Consider the following 18,630-nt stretch of genomic DNA (forward strand, 5'->3'; position numbering starts at 1 on the left):
GGGGTGGGGAGGGAAGTGCACAGGATTATGGTGATGGCACATGGGTGACTTGTGATGGGAAACCCACAGGGATTACAATTGAGATGGAAAAGAAAATGTACAAAATGATGTAAAAATAAACTGTTATATTAAAAAAATGGGCCTTCAAACCATTATGTTTTTTAAAATTACAACATAGAATTTAGAAATAAACATAAGTGCATAACTGGTAAAATTAGCAAGATTGATATAGCATGACAGATTAAACTTCATTTTTTTTCAAACTAAATCATCTTCAATGTGAAGATAATACTGCTATGATGCAAATTCTTTTGCATTCAGTTCAACATGTACCTATTCCTTGATACCTTTGATAACCCTATTTTGCTACCCTTTTCCTGTGTGTGAAAATGAGGATACAAAAAAGTATCAGTCTCACGGAATTATTGTGAAAGTTGCAAGAAATTATGTTTTAAGAATAGTCTGTCATGCTGAATACATAGTCAAAATGACAGCCATTATACCACGGTCCGGCCTCTGTCAATCATTTATGTACCCCCCAATGCAGAATATATTCATTCTTCCAGAGGTACCCAAGAGTCTTATCTCACTATAACTCAAAAGCCAAAATCTCCCTGAATGTCATCAGAACAAATCCAGATGCAAATCAATATCCCTTAAGAATGATGCTACTAGGCATAATCCATTATCTACAAGTGCTGGAGCACACTTTTCTCTCCATGTATGGACATGTGAAACTAACGATACTAATTATTACTCATGTACAATGGTGAGACATGTCACAGCACAAGGAAGCAATCCTGGGGCCCCTCAGTGTAATCCCAGCCTTCTCTTCCACCTGGGCACTTAGGAACTCACCAGCCACTGTGTGTTGTGCCACCCATCAGAGTCAAAGGGATGGACTGTTCCCAGGCCTCTCGGGGTGCTGGGTTTTAGGACTGGGACTTGAGAACAAAGGAATTAAACTTTATTAGCCGAGAAAGCAAGGAGAGTGGCTTTGACTGAGTCCATTGATTGTCTAGGTGTGAGCACCCATCAGCTACAACTGGGCGGTCCTGCTGGGTGCGTGACCAGGTCCAAAGCAAACATTTCGTGGAGGCTGTGTGCCCGCAGCTCCAGTTTGAACTGGTCTGATCTTAAGTTCCGTGATTCTTCTGAGTCTATAATGACTCTTTTCTCCTATAACCATCCAACTTGATAAGCTGTGGAAAGGAGGCTCTGGATTAGCAGGCTGGGAAATTAATAATAATACAGACCAATCAGCCAAGAAAATTTATAGCACCAGGTGTCTGGGCCTGGAGTCACCAAGTTTTTAACCTCTTGTTTACCAGAGCATGGTAACAATATTATTATGACCTGGAATCCTGTCCTGCCCTTGTCCCAGGATCCTTCTTGTCTCAGGATAGGCATATAGTAGGTGCAGTTAGTATGACTCAAAAAATGGGCAAACAAAAGGTGAAAATCCACCTCTCCGTTAAAGGCAGTTCTCAAGTACAGCTGAGCAAATGGAAATTTCTTGATCAACCTTCACGGTCTAGGAATAATTCTTCTGCCTCGTGGGTCTTGTTTCTACCCCCTGAAAACAGCCTTCCTCTTTTCAGAAAGGTAGTTCATGCTTGCAGTTCAATAGTTTATGTCAGATTTCTGCCAGAGAGTTTGGGGGTGTCAAACAGCCTTTTTTGTTTCCTTTTATCTTTGTCCCTTTTAGTCCAAGTAAAAATAGCTCTTAGGAGGTTGGTATTCAATATTTCACTACTAAGTATGACATCAGCTGTAAGATTTTTATCGAGTTACTTCCTCAGTCTGGAAATTTCTTTCAACTCCTTATTTGTTTAGGGTGTTTATAATTAATGTGTGTAAATTTTTGTAAAATGTTTCATATTTTTGCATGTGTTTATTGTTGTTTTTTTTATTTATGCAGCATCTAGTTGAATTTTCATTTTTTAAAAAACTTTCAAGCAGGTTATCTTTGCCTTTTAATTGGAATGTCAAGTAAGTTTATAATCATTGTGAACATGGTATGTTTAGATTTAAGTTTATAGCTTTGTTGTTTTGTTTTTACCTTTTTTTAATTATTCTTTTCTGTTTGGGAGTTAGAACTATAATTTTATGTGTTTCAATTCATTTTTCTATTCCTTGCCAGGATACCTTTTCATACTCTGCGTTTTTAGTTCTAGAGATTATTACAAATACTTTTTTCTCTTTTTATTTACCTATTTTTAATGATACAACTTTAACTTATAACACTATACAGGCTTCAGACCCAGTTTCTCATCTCAGCAGCTGTATAACTTACGTCTTTTCCACCATCCAGTCTGCAGTCACCACTGACTACTAAATGACTGTGCCCCTCGACATGTTCCCCATTCATCTCCTCTTCTGGTCATCACCATTCTGTTGGCGAGAGTCTGGGGTTTTAGTAAATTTGTTTTGTTTGTTTACTTGCATTTCCCCGCCTTTTATCTTCCACAAATAAGTGATTTTTTTTCTTTCTATTTCTGACTTATTTCACTCACATAATCTCTTCAAGGTCCATCAATGTTGTCATAAGTGGCAAGATTTCATCATTTCTTATGACTGAGTAATGTCCCTTGTGTGCATAGACCGTATCTTATCCATTTACCCTTAGGTCAGGAATGGGATTTTCCTTTATATTGGCTTGCAGTAGTACATTGGGTGTAGGTAGCTTTTTGATCATATTGGTGATCCGAAGAGAAACCAAAGTATAGAGGTAAACATTTTAAAAATAAATTTTTGAACAACGTTAAATACTACTAAGATATTGCAAGTAAGGAATTAGTAAAAAACAATATAACCTATCTGTTGCAAAGTGTAATTTATAGCATACCATATGTTGACAGAAAAGGGTCTACCAATGACTTTTTAAAGATTAAGATTCATATAGCTATTATTTATATGTGGATAAAATATATCCATTGTGAGATGTTTCAGATTCTTGCTCTGATTTTTTTCTTCTCTTGCCTTTTATCTATCTAAAGTTCATCCAAAACCTAGAACTTCTAATATTAGTGTTAGAAATTAATATTCATTATATATAATAAAGATATTAATTTTTGAATGAAAATGCTAGGTCAATACTGAACATTTAAATGAGGCTTGGAAATTAATAGGTTATATCTTAACTCCAAATTGAGTTTCATAAAATACATAACTTAATGACGTAGTCTTATGTATACTAAAATAAACCTCAAAGAATAAGAAAATAAGTTGATTATAAATCGGAGGTATTATCCATTCAAATTCTCTGAAAACGGACAAGTGAGAAGGTTGATAGTAATGAGAAAAATTTATTATATATAAGAAAAAATTATGCATGCTAAACAGTTTCTTTTTAACATGATTCCAAGAAGGTCAGATGTCTTTTTTTCATTTTCGTTTTCTCCAGTCTGTGTAATTTCTCTGAGATTAATTCATATTTCTGAAACTTGACAGTAATGAGTTGTTTTAAATGAATAAAAAGTTGCTTTGAATAAAGCGACATCAGTGTAACTGTGATGTATGCTGTATCCTTACATCATGTATTGTTATTAGAGTTGGCAGTAGCAAATGGAGGAAGCCTGACTACATGCTGTTATTCCATTGTGAAGTTCACAATACAGTTCCTTCCTGGCCTACCTTAGTTTGGGGCCACCTTTTCTCTCATTTCTCACCACTAGGCACAGTGTACCCATCTTCCTGGCATTTCTGCCTGTGCTGTTTTCTACCGGCTTCTGTGCTCTATTGTGAGCCTGCTCCTGCTCCACTCAGTATTTAGCATCTGCAGGATGTTTCTCAGGCTTTCATGTCATTTCACTTTTCATTGGGTGTGGGTGCAGCTACTGACATCTGGAGACGTGAAATCGGGCAGCAGCTGAACTTCTTTGTGCTGGTCCTAGGTCTCTCTCAGGAGGAAATACTTCTCCTTGTCCCTTCTCCTGTATAAGCTGAGTATGGCTTCCTGCCTTTTCTAATCTCTGGGTTGTCTGCTGCCTCCATTTAGCTTGATCTTTTACTACTATGCACCCACTTCCCTACAGTAAGCTTTTCTTGTAAAGACTTGAGCTTTTTGTTTTGTTGGTTAAATACTAATGGGTACAGCCACTTGTAAATTGTGCTTTCCTTTGATTACCTATAACAGTATCTGTTATCTATTAGCATGATTCTCAATGGAAGCTTAGTTCAATACAACAATTTAAGGTTTCTTTTAGTTCTTACAGAAAATGAAAAAAACTCCATAGATTCATTTTTATGTACACTAATAGCCACTTACTCGTCAGGCTTTTAGCTGCTGGCTATCACCTGTGGCCTTGATTTTGCTAATGCGGAAGGTGCTTGGGAGGTGGGCCCAGGGCGTGCATGCCTGATGGTGGACACCTGGGCATAGTGTGGGCATGTGTAAGGGGGCGCACCTGAGCCTGGAGGCTGAGGCCACAAGGGAGGCATCGCTCAGTGAGGCAGCTGTGATGGCAGACCGATTAGAGACTACAGAAAGGCAGAACCAAGAGAAGCCAGAGAAAGCCCAAAGAGAAAGTAAAAGATTTGCCTGGAGCTGGGAGATCTGTCAGCCTTGGAGCACTTCCTCATCAAACCTCTTGCCAGCCTGAGGGCTTATCCCAGAACAATGGGGTTGAAAATGTATTGACACCTGAAAAACCCACCATGGGATAGATGGAGAACCTTCCCTGTGCTTGCTGGCACTACACCTAGTAAGTAGATTATTAACGGTCATGAACATTTAATATATCTATAGCAAAATACTCTTAATAACATTAGTGAAAATATGTCTAAATAGTATAGATATTCACAGTGGTTTGGCTATGTATGTGGATATAGCAACATAACTATAATGTTTACAACAAGGAGTAATATCTCTCTGACTAGCTTGTAGCTTCAAGTCCAGCCATACATCAAATTTTAAATTGAAAAGATTGAAAACTTTTGAAAAATACAGATTCCTGGAACCTAATTCAGGCTCATTGATTGGAGAAGGGGAGCCAGGTGTCTGCTTTTGACAACCTTCCCTTCCAAGTTGAGGTGACTTTGTGAGGTAATGTCTCATTTTTCTTATGGATATTTGGAGAAGTAGCAAGACAAGTACAGATTTGAGCACAAATGCCATTTTCCAAATTCCAATTGATTGTTGCCTTTACTCTGAGAAACTTGCAGTGACTGGAAATAAAAATGGGCCCCGGTATTTAAAGTATCCAAACCCATTGAAGACATTGAGGTACAAAGAGAGAGCCTGATTATTCCCCTGAAGCTATGATCTTCTGAGGTCAACTACAAAAACACTTAGTCATCCTGAGGTATGACTACTTCTGTCTCATGGGCAGGAAAGGAGGAAATTTTTACTCATAACAGTTAATAGAGAAGTTCTGGAAAGATTTTATATTTCCAGAAAATATATCAACCTTTTAACACCATTAGTCTTCTTTGTACTTGTTTTGATCTACCTGTAGCTCTAAGATAGTCTGGGTGAGAAACTATTTTGTGAAGATGAATTCATCTTCAAAGTTCCTGTAAATTGTTTCTTTGGGGTTATTTGTATCTGCTCACCATGGGAGATTGCTAGCTCATTTGCCTCCTATAAGAACTTTTAGATGGGCAATTCATTGCCAGAATCAGTCTACATTTCTCAGCTGCTTTCAGCTGGGTGTTGTCAAATCATTCAGCTCTGGCCAGAAGGTTAAGTGAGGAAGTGGTATACATAATGTCTGAGTAAACAAGGGGATGGCCTGTGACACCTGGCAGCTTTCTTCTTTCCTCTTTCCTTGGTGCCAGAATGTAGAAGTGGTAGTCAGGAGGGGCAAGAACTAGCATGAATGAGCAATGGGAGGGAGAATCAGGGTGTTCTACAGAGTGGGCCATTGTATCAGCCAGGATTTTGCAAGGAAGTGAGTTGAACTTCTCTCCTACCTGAGCCTGTGTTATTCGGTCACTCATGCCACATTCTTGCATTAAGATTGCAGTTCTTCATGTTTATTTGCACCTGCCCAAACAGATTTTAGATCTGTGGGGCTGCTAGTGCCTTCAAGGCAGCTGGACGGGCACTAGAATTTGCTATGAAGGCAATTCCCACAGAAGGCAATGTTGCCAGAGGCTGTTGCCTTAAAACACACCAGAAGCTTCTTCTCTTGTATGTGTATAGGCTTTTCTGGATCCCTGCTCCATTCTCTGGAGCTATTAATCTATCAGTGCCCCTTTTTCTGTCACACAGATTAGCTGTGTCACCATACTTTAAACTTATTTTACATCAGCCCATTAGCAGATAATCAAAATTTAGCTACTATTATATTGGGATTTCTGCCAGATTGTAGTGATAAGGACATACAAAAAAGACAATGAAAAAAATACCTAATCACTTCTTCCTTCATTGTTATGAGTCTGAGGTAGATTGCAGTTGGGTGAAGAAAGACTTAAATATTATGCAAATTTATTTTTTTTATCTACTGAAATGTAGCATACAATATTCTGAGTGATCCAAAAAGTTATTTGACCTACTAGAGAGTTCACTTAAAGTAGAGAAGTGAGTTGACATAACAGTTTTTAGAGGGATAAGGAGGAAGAATTACTGGTTTGCTTTCATTCATACTAGTCCAGCTCATTTAAAAGAGCAGTGGTAGATAATTTAACACTAGAAACATCTTGCAGTGACTATAGATTAAAATATAAACTAAAGAAAAACACATTTTCTCAACAGATGCAGAAAACTTACTTGAAATTCAGCAGCAACTTAGGATAGAAAGCCCTTAGCGACCAGAAAATATCCTAACCCCCAAAATAATATTTTTTCAGATATCATTATATTAAATGGTAAAACATTCCCTTTGAGAACAAAACAAGTAGACTTGCTGTCAGGGCTACAGTTAACAAAGTACAAAAAGTCAGTTAGTATAAAAGGTCAAGTAGTAAAGCAGAAAAGATAAAACTGTGTCCAGATGGTGTTATCATTTGTGCAGATAATCCAAGAATATCACCAGATGAGTGTTAGAACTAAGGTTACTACATATAAAAGGCAATATTAAGAAACTAGTAATATTTTCTATGTAAGCAATAACCTATTAAGAATTATAGTAGAAAGTAAAACACAAATAATTGTTGTGTGTGTGTGTGTTTGTATATCTAGCATTAACTTTATTGGGGGAGTTAAAACCTGGACAAAATGTGAGACAAGTCATGTTCAGGAATGGAAAATTTTGACTTTTTTAAAAATCTCATTCTTCTTAAAATTACTTGTAATTCCATACCAATTTGAATAAAAAAGATCTCATAAATAATATTAGGGATGTTCATCATGGGAAGAATGAGCTCCCTAGATATTGGAGTGAATTTTCCAGGTAAAGGAACAAAGCATGGATGCCTGAGCTCTCACAGACTAGGGCATCATGCTGCAGGGTAGCAACTGGAATAGTGCTTCCCTGACAGGGACAAGTAGACGACAGAGTAGAATAGAACGAAGAGGGAGGAACAGCAGGAATGGGAGCATATTAGAGATATGAAATCACAAGTCGATTAAATAATAAGCTTATATAATAAATTACTAATGATAGTTATTAAATAATTTAAATGATGTGTTAATAATTATTAATTATTTAATAATGGTAGAGGTGATTCGCTCTTATAAAAGATTGAATAGAAAAAAGTTATTTAGTGCTCATATCATATATAAAAACAGACCCCAGATAAATTAATCTTTAAAAGAGAAATGATGATGTGGGCCCTCCCTGGTGGTGCAGTGGGTTAAAGCGCGACACTATGAAGCTAGCCTCAGCTGCTTCAGCATGAGTTTGATCCCCAGCCAGGGAGGTGGCCCACATGCGTGGCTGCTCCCCTCAGTAGTATACTTTGTCAGTCTACCTGTTCTGTTCCCCACTCTGTGAATCCTCTCACTCCCCTGACACCTCTGGCCTGTACCCCATTTCTGTATGCATAAATAAATCTTTAAAGAAATGATGCAAATATAACAGGGTTTGAATACTGCCATTGTCACTTAATAGTAGTATGACTTTGGGCAAATTACTACATTATACATTGATTTAGTTTTCTCATCTATGTCTGTAAAGTGGAGATAATAAGAACAATCTCTACCTTAAGGATTGTTGTGAGAATTAAGTTAATAAGCATAACTTGATAAATCTATAATCGGGGCTTGCTATTACTGTTACTGTGTTGTTTTCATGGTTGAGGCAAGGAAGAACTTCTTAAACAACATGTAGAATTAAGGAGCCAAAAAGGAAAATTTAATGGGTTTAACTTATGACATTTAAATATGTATCCTCAGTGAAGGAAGGGATAAAAATAATGATAAATGACAGATTGGGAAAAAAAAACATGAATAATATAACTAAAGATTAATTTCTAGAATATACTGGTCATTCCTGGACAGGAAAAAATGCAGGAAATTCTATAAAGAATAGGTAAAAAGATATGAATAGGTAATTCACAGGTGAGAAGCACTGAGTAGCTGATCAGCAAATGAAGGGTGCTCAGCCTCTTACTAAGCACAGAAACATAAGTTAAACTACAATGATAAAGGAGTAATAAAATTTTTGGATAGCAGTAAGGCAGAAAAACTGATCCTAGGAGGCAATTTATAAACATTTAGCAAAAATGAATTTATCCAAAGCTTGTAACCTAGCAATTATGCTTCTGTTACGTAATGGAAAATTTTTCTACAGGTTAGAAAGAAAAAAGAACCAGTATAGGGTACATATTGATCATGTACACCGATATGTGTATATATATGCATCAGATATATGCTAAGTGATCTATACTATGTCTGTAGTATACTATCTATACTATGTCTGAGAGAGAGAGAGAGAAATTTTAAGGAATTGGCTCACAAAATTGTAGCAGCTGGCAAATCCGAATTCTCAGGGTGTGCCAGTAGGCTGGAGACTTGGCATCTCAAGTCCAAAGATAGACTGAAGCCAGATTTCTTCCTTCTTCCTAAGAGGACCTCAATCTTTTACTCCTAAGGTCTTTACCTGATTGGATGATACTGACCCCCATTATGGAGCGCTGTCTACTGTACTCTCTATTTATGAAAAATACTTTCACAACAATCTCTAGATAGGTGATAGATGAAATATTTGGGCACTATCACATAGACAATCCACAGACGCAACAGGGGTGCTTATCACAGAATTATTACTGCAGTTTGGGCAGCGATTTGTCACTCATAAGCTAAAACTTGAAAGGCAAGAGATGGTAGAGGAAGATTGGGTCTAATCAGGAGCAGGCATCCTGAGGAAATAGTGGACTACTTTCTCCAACTGTCTCCCTGAAGTGGGGAGAAGCAGAGACTTCTCTGAGGGCAGGGAAAAGCTGGAGAGTCTGTGTCAGCAGCTTTTAAGAGAAATAGGCAGGGTTTACCAGGAAATGCATTCACGCCCCTTTCCTCCCAGGTGTGGGCTTGACCAGATCGGTCATGGTACTTACCGGGCGGTGGGCGGTGGGCGTGCTTTTTACAGTGATAATGATCTTGGTTTCAGCCAGTTTTGCCTGTAAGAAAAAGATAAACTGGAGCAAAGCAAGGGCACCAGAGCAAGGACAAGGGACTTATGGTTATCAGGGCAGTGACACTTCCGGCTGCTGTCTGTATCCTGCTGCTCTCCCCTGTTGAGGGCAATGGCCACAGGTCTGTCTTTGCCAACTACTTTCTGCTAACAGGAGCAGAGGTTTAAGGGACCCTGAAGGAGAGACTTTTTCCTGGCTATCTTAACATATGACTGGTTGTCACAGGGTTGCGGTCTCAGTTGTTTATACCTTTGATACAATTATATGAAGTTTTAATATTTCCAGCCATTTGGAATCAAAGGAAACTCAGTGATCCAGGGGATAAGAGCCAAACTAAAGTAAGTGTGTTATGGTAACAGTGACCATGGACCAAGAAATGGTCCCATCCATCAAAACCAATTAGAAAAGTCTTTGTTTGTAGTAGGAATCTAGGGCTAGGATTCATTTTTTTTTTTTTTCTGTTCGGTGTGTGTTCTTCCAGAAAGCTTAGCTAAAATTGAACAATTTTGAGAGAAAAAGACTCTGTGTATATAGGAACAGTTATTTTCTTCCAAGAAGTATATGCTCTCTTTCTATTTTATCCACAAATAATGTCTTCATGTGGCTATAATAATAGAAAACATAGTTATGAATAGTTCTGTGATGTTTTAGAGTGAGTAACTTTGACAAACATTATCTTAAGTATGTCTACTTAACAATATTGTCAAAGCAGTTTTCTTAGCATTTATATGGTTTATTCATGTATTTATCCAAACTTATCAACTGCCTATTTTGATCAGGTATTTAGTTGTTGGAGAGCTGGTGATGAAGTAAGGATAAAATCTCAATCCTAGAGACAATCACATTCTAGTGGAAAGGAAGACAATCACATTCTAGTGGAAAGGACAATCACAGTAACATGTACTAGCATGAAGAAAATAAAGCAGAATAAGCCCGCAGGGAACCCTAAGGGCGAGAGACTATTTTAGAGAGATATCTAGACAGATGGCTAGGGAAGTCTTTCTAAGGAGCTATTTTTTTAAATTATATATATATATATAAATATATATATATGTATGTATATATTTACATCATCAGTTGTAATCCCCAAGGACTTCCCACTACCACTTCATAATGTGTCATCACCATAGTCCCGTGTGCTCTTCCTACCCCAATTTTGATCCTTTTGCTGATATTTAAGCACAAACTCAGGATATGGAGAACAACATGAAAAGATTCATGGAACAGGAGTCTGGGGGGATGGAATGGCCAACACAGGGGCATGAGGAGGAAACAGAGACCCAGAGTGGCTACCCCAGAGAGGCCAAGCTGGGGATGATGGTGAGGGGAGCAGGCTGGGGGAGGACTTTGGGATCTAGTATGAACTTGATGAGAAGTCATGGGGTAATTTGAGGTGAGAGAAGACAAAATAGTAGATTAGTCCAGCTCCTGCATGGAGACTGGAGTTTAGGAAGTGGAGAGGGAGAGCAGGTGAAAGTGTCAAAGGATAGGTTTCCCTTACATAATGGTAGGAAGCAACTGGATTTGTTATTTGCTTGGAAGGCTGGGGTGGAGCTTACTATATACTGATCACTGTTTTGGTTTTGGAGAAAAGAGTGCCACACTGCATTGTAATAGGGTTTACAATCTTTGGGAAGATAGTAATCAAATATTCCATCACCCGTATGGGGCAAACTCTACATTAAGGAGATGGCAATGGGATGATGGTCCCTAACCTATTTAAAAAAGGGTTAGAAAAGGCTTTGGGGAAAAAAGTGATCTTTATGCTAGGATCTGAAAAAAATGATTAGCCAAGCAAGAGGTATTGAACTTTTCCCAGAAAGAAGGAAAAAAGCTAAAGAAGGGGCCCACACAAGTTCCTTCCTGCCTGAACACAGTGCATACAGAAGGCACTACACAGTGAGGGGAAGTCTGGGGAGGTTGTGTTTTAATAGGTGGCCTTATTATTGAGGCATGCTGAACCCATTATCAAGGGGGTGGTAATCAGGGAAAGGATAATTGTTACAGTTCCCAAGAGGAAGCGCACACCACATGTGTTATGTAGGACCACAGGTGAAGCATCAGGTCAGACAGAAGGCAGAAGGTATACGGGAAAGCATAGGTCAGAACTTTAGTGTGTGTGTGTGTGTGTGTGTGTGTGTGTGTGTGTGTGTAGGAATGGGCAAGACAAGGTCAATTGGTTTGAGGAGTTTCACTGGATTCTGAAGGGGGAGGGGCTTTCCCAATTTGTCTGGTGAGGTCAGTGAAATAGTGACTCAACCTGTGAGAGTCAGAGGAGGTAGTTTGAGCATGAGCATGCTCAAAGTGGAGCCATTTGCTATCTCTAGTATCTTACTAGGCCTAGGAGAGCCAGGCTCTCCAAAATCAGCAATATCCCAGATGCTAAAGCATGAAGAATATAGAAAATGAAGCTAGTATATGTTGGTAGTTGTCAAGAAGGTTTGCCAAGTCAAAGGGATTAGAAATTAAGGGAAATAGGAGCCATTAAAGGAGTTCTGTCAAAGCAATGACAAGCTGAGACTTTACATTCAGAAAATCAGGGTGATGGCTACTAATAATATTGATAAGATTCCAAGAGATGGGACACAGAGACCTGTTGGTAGAACATGGCACTTCTCTCTAGGAAAGGTAATACTGTGCTGTTTCCAGTTCAAGCCAGAACTGATAATGAATCTGACATTCTTTCCAATTTTATCAAAATTTTCTCATCCATTTTACTATTTTAGAACAGTCAGTTAAATTGGCTACTATGCATTACTCCTAACTCCTTTACCCATTTAGCCTTTTTCCTCTTTTGACTTATTTATTTATAATGAACCGAGGAGAAGATCACTGGGACAGTAGGTATAAATGTTATAAAGTGCTGTTATCTGCAATGCCAGGTTACCTTCCAGAAAAGATTAAGCCAATTTACAGTACATACTCATTGCCTTTCTACTTCACTGACTTCAGTGTCCTCTTTCTTTAATATTAAGTTTCTATTGAAAATGAAGCAGATTTGCTTAAAAAAAAAGAACCATTTAGTTTAATAATCTTCAATTGCATTCAAATCTTCAATTTTCTGTAAAAATTGTATATCAATTTAATACAGTCAAAACTACCTTTCTATGAAGATAATGCCTTCTATTTTTAAATCGTATTATTATAGCTCATGTAACACTATTAAAACACATTGATTTAATTATGGACTCACTTCACTTGTGAGCTGGATGGGTCAAGCGCAGGTATCCCTATAGTTGATAAGGAGAAACTGGGCAAATAAACCTCCTTTCTTTATGCTACCAAGCTACACAGATAAAGGGACTACAACAATTTATAAAGTATCTTCATAACTAAGCCATGGGTATGGATTCTCCAATAGCATCTTGGAATCTACAGACACTGGCAATTTAGAACTGATAGTTACTTGAGTATCCATCCCCTCCAAGATTTTCTCTGAGTATTTCCAAGATTCAAACTGAAGTCAATGTACCATAGGAACCTCTTTTTGGATTCTGCTCAGGGGCACCTCAATGCAAATGTCAGAAAAACTTCACACAAATGAGAAGACTGTAGACATCAAACCTCTCCTAGACCACTACCATGTTGGTATTATACTTTGTAGACTACACTGATGATCAGAATACTCCATGGAGAGCTACTGGGGTAGCAGGATTGAGTTTGAAGTGGATTCATATTTCTTTCATGATTTAAAATTTATACAGATATGACCTTTTGTATTTACTCAAAAGATCAGAAAGTGTTGGTTATTTTGGAATATTGGTTTAAAGCTGTAACCTTCATTATTTAAACCCCTACTTGTAAAACGAGGGGGAGGGCATGCCTCTTGTATTATACGTACATTTGTTTAAAAATTCATTCACTTATCATATGCTAGCATGGTAAATATGTTGTGTAATTCATACAAAATACACATTAAAGAGGAATGAGATAAAGTTAAGAATGAAATAAAAGTATTTTTAAATGATTTGATATAAAACCGCAAAGTAAAATTCCAAGTGAAGTTTCATTCTAAATGGATATAAATATAAATAATATATAATAATTATAGTAAATAATAATCTTAAATGTTTCTAGTTTATTTGGCCAACTACTCAGAACTCATCACACTCTATTGCATTTTTGCCACATACAGTGGCAGGTAAAGAGAAGAGTAGATTCTGCCATATTTTTGTTATCTGTGTTTGTATTACCAATATTATCCTCAGTCTATGACATTGGAATAGCAGTGATTTTAAGTCATTTTTCCACTTTGCCAGTGTTAGATTATTACAGGTAAAATAGTCTATAAGTCTTGGGAACTAGCTACCTACAACCTGGAAAGTGCAGAAATGTAACATAAGAGGGACTGTGGGCATCATTGTCATTATCTTCCCTTCTGGAATTCTCTCTCTCCCATCAGGATATTCTTATAAAATGCATGAAGGGACAGAGAGCACAAGGCAATACATGTGTTCACTGTGTAAAATTTAATTTCTCTCTTGCAGTCAAAATAAAAATAAGCATAGAATTTTAATGTCTCCTCCCCAGAATTCAGTAGATGCCTATGAGCTTGGAGGCCATTAGTCTTGACTTCACAACATGTAAGTGCAGACTAAATCTCACCCACCACCTGCTTTTGTAAATGAAGTTGTATTGGAACTAGACAGCCACCATTAATTTGTCTATGTTAGTAGAGCAGAATAGAGTAATACCAACAGATTTTATGAGGCCAACAAAGCTTGAAATATTTGCTGTTTCTTTATAAAAAATGTTTGCAGATTGCTGGCCTGTTTTAAACCACCATACCTGGTAATCAGAGCTAAGTCTCAGGAAAAAGATAGGTTTATTTTTTTTAATTTATTTTTTAAAATATTTGCTTATTTATGCATACAGAACTGGGGTACAGGCCAGAGGTGTGGTGAGTGTGAGGCCCAGCAGAGACAGAGTGGGGAGCAGAACAGGCAGATCATCAAAGTACACTGCTGAGGGGAGCAGCGGGCGGGTCAGGAGAGGTCTGCCGTGCCATGTGGGTCAGCTCCAGGTCAGGCGGGGATCGAACTCATGCAGAAGTGGCTTTAGCTTCTCAGTGCTGTGCTTTATCCCGCTGTGTCACCAGGAGGGCCCTAAATTTATTGAAGTGATATTGAGGACCCCCCCCATCAAATATTGTTCCCAAAGTGCACCCACCACCAAAGCACCACAGTGCACTACCATCGTCCATTGTGCTCTCTTTCTTTCCTCTTTGCTCTTTGTTCTACCTTGCCCCTCTCCTCCTCGATGCTTTAGTTCTGTAGTCAGCTTTCAAGAGTCAGTTAATAAACTTGTCTTTAAGATAGGTTTATTTTGGAGACAACTCATGTACCATCTTCAAATTTGTCCATTTCACTCAAGTTACTGATTTCCTTTCTACTTAGGAGGAGTGGCAAAGACCCAGCCAGTAGTGCTCCAGTGAAGCTCTGCATCCGCTAAGTGTGCTCCGTGTTCTGTTGAGATGGTCCACGGTTCCCTCCCCTCTGCTCAGTGTGTAGTTATTAAGGGTTCCTGGTGAAGAATCAGACATGTGGCAGATGGCCACGTGATTTAGAGAGATGTTTCTTGTTGCCTTCATCAGTGTGTGGACTGTGACTCACAAGCGGCTTCTCAGCACCTCAGTGCTCCTGAGGGAGTGTGGTGGTGTGTATGCTACACACAAACAAGGAACTGCTGAGAGAGGGCTACCGAGTACTGGTGTGGCTGATTTTGTTAGCTAGCTGGAGGACCAGAGCCATTCTCTTAATGCCTCTGAGCCTTAGATTTTCTGTACTTCTGCGTGTCACCATCGGATGAACGCCTGCTCTGATTATTTTTAAAGATTTATTTGTGCATACAGAACTGGGGTACAGGCCAGAGGCTCAGGGGCAGCGAGAGGCTTCACTAGAGACAGAGCAGGGAACAGAACAGGCAGGTCGATGAAGTACACTGCTGAGGGGAGCAGCGGGCGGGCGGGTCAGGAGAGGTCTGCCGCCATGTGGTCACCTCCGGGGCAGGCGGGAATCGAACTCATGCGAAAGCGGCTTTAGCTTCTCAGTGCTGTGCTTTAACCCGCTGCGCCACCAGGGAGGGCCTCTTCCCTGATGATTTAAGGCTTCAATTCTTTCATTTTACCTTTTACCTTTTTTATTGCTCACTTTCTTCAGATTGTTTCTTCTAGACTACAAGGTTTTGTGTTGTAAACATTTAAGTCAGCTCTCTGAAGAAACTGTATGACTGTGCCTAGGTTTATACCATGCAGTTTACTAATTATAAGGTAAAGAACATTCTTTAATATAAATTTCATGTAGCCAATTGATTCTTGTGAAATGCCTTTACTGATATTTACTGAGCTCTTGTATCTGTAGCTCACCTATGGTTGCTATTGAAGAATGAGTGTCGTTCTAGCGTGACCGTTAGTAGACATTTTCATTTATGTAGCAAAAGTGAGACAAGGAAGATATTACTCTTTGGTCAATGACAAATCTCCTCCACTCCCCCGTATCACTTTGCTAGTTTGCTGTTCATCATCCCCACCTCTATGAGTTATTACCTATTCTTGCCTCAATAGTGGTTACTTGTGAACATTGACCATACTCATTTACGTAAAAGTCAATGCATTTCAATTACTGACTACAGGAATTATGGAGAAAACTGATAATTTGCTCATAGTATCAATGTGATCATAGAATTATAACTATAATAGTGAACATTTATGAATAATGGTTATGGTCCTGGCTCTGATCTAAGCATACATATAAAGTGAATTAGTTTAAAGTGCTTCATCATCATATTAATCTTTGAAGGGGTTGCTACTGTATCCCTACATTTTAGAGAACTAAATTAAATACTGAGATGTTAAGGCACACTGTGAAACAGGAAATCACAAGTCCACATTGGTGATGATTCTGCAGGCAAGAGATCAATCCTGTGTTCATTACAGGAGAAGTTTCAATATCTTGCAAAGATGGGCCAAGTTTACAAATGATCCAACAAGAGGCAATTTTTACTAAGATACCTGTAGATTTTATTACATGTCATTTATTACATGTGTCTACATCCTAGAGACTATCTGGGTTCATCACCACATTTGCAAAACTGTCACACACAACTATTTTACGTCATTGTCTCCAGCTGAAAAGGAAGCACTTGCTATCTGTTTGGTTTGATACTATTTTTGTTAATAAGGAGAACTTTGCCTGAGTTTCACATGACATAGCGGCTGAAGTTTAGATTCTGCAGTTAAATGTTATTTCTAGAATTGAGTCCCAATTCTACTACTTACTGATTGTGTGACTTAAACTACTCATTCTTTAGTGCCAACATTTTATCATCCATCAAGTAGAGATAATAATAGGACTTCATATAATTTCCCCACGTTTAAAGAGTTAGCATTTCTGTCAATAGGGAATGATGTCACGTACAGTCTGTTTGTGTGTATGAGTTTTGAAACATTTTTAACATTTCATTTAAAAAGTATAAGTAGTCAGTGTTTTTTAGTATATTTACACAGGTGTGAGGTGCCACCATTATGGGATTCTAGAACAGGCTTGTCATCCTCAAGGACGCCTATCTCTATCAGCAGTCATTCCATTCCATAGTTTCTACTCTGCCCCAGCTCCTGGAAATACTAATACACTTTTTGTCTCTATGGATTTGTCTGTTATGATCCTTCCATATAAATAGGTTTGGCCTTTGTGTCTGCATATTCACTCAGCATATTTTCAAAGCTCATCCATGCTATGGTATATACAGTAGTATTTCATTCCTTTTCATGGCTGATACCTATTCTACTCTATGGATAGGTCACATTTTGTTTATGCATTCATCAGTTGATAGGTATTTGAGTTGTTTTCACAATTTAGGTATTTTTTATTGAATGGCTATATTCAGTGATTTTTAAGACTTTAATAATTCTGCTTACGGACATTATGTGCAAGTGTTTATGTGGACATATGCATTAAATTCTCTTGGGCCTATGCCCAGGCGTGGAATTACCAACTCAATGTTTAACTTCTTGAGAAATTAGAGTGTTTTCCAAAACAGATGCACCATTTTGCATTCCTACTAGTAACACATGAGAGTTCCAATTTTTTCATATCTTTGTGAACACTTATTATCTGTCTTTTTAGTTATAACTGTCTTAGACATCATCATGGTTTTGATTTGCATATTCTTCATGACAAATTATGAGAGCATATTTTCACATGCTTATTAGACTTGCATTTATCTGTTTTTGAGAACTGTCAATTCAGATCATTGATCCATTTTAAAAATGGGTTGTCTTTTTACTGTTGAATTTTAAATATTCTTTATGTGTTCTGGATACTAGGCCCATATTAATCTATATTTCCAATTATTTACTCACACTCTGTGGGCTGTCTTCATATGTTATTGATACTGTCACTTGAAGCATAAAAGTCTTACATTTTTATAAGGTTGCTTTATTGATTTTTTTCTTCTGTCATTTATGCTTTTACTCTCACTTTTAGGAAATGACATAATACCAAGTTATGCAAATTTTCTTCTTTTAAAGTTTTCATATCTTTGGTTTTAAAATTTAGGCCTTGCTTCATTTTGCATATGATGTCCTAAACTTAAAATTTCATTCTTTTTCATGTATTTTATCCAGTTGTCTCAGTACCATTTGCTGAAAAGACTACCATCAAATTATCTTGCTACCCTTTTGAAAATCTGTACATAAATTTAATGACTTTCTCAATTACATTCCACTTGAGCTCTATGTTTATTGTTATGCTGGTACTATATGACCTTGATCATTGTATCTATGTAGTAAATCTTGACATTGGTAAGTGGGAGTCTTCCAACCTTGTTATTCTTTTTAATGATGGTTTACACTATTCTGTTCACTTTGTGAGCAATACGTGTATTGAATTTTAGGGTCAGCTTGCCAATTCAAAAAAGAAAAAGCAGAAAGAAAATGGCAACTGAAATTTTAATAGTGGCTACATGGCATTGAATCTGTACATCACTTTGGAAATATTGCTGCTTTTTCCAATGTTGTCTTCCAGTACATGAATAGGAGTAGTTTTGTATTTATTTAGGTAAACCTCAGGTTTTTTTTTTCCTTTTTATATCTTGAACTCTTTGTTAAATTTA

Source organism: Condylura cristata, unplaced genomic scaffold (genome assembly GCF_000260355.1).
Source record: "Condylura cristata isolate star-nosed mole 26May11 unplaced genomic scaffold, ConCri1.0 scaffold00030, whole genome shotgun sequence".
NCBI lineage: Eukaryota > Metazoa > Chordata > Mammalia > Eulipotyphla > Talpidae > Condylura > Condylura cristata.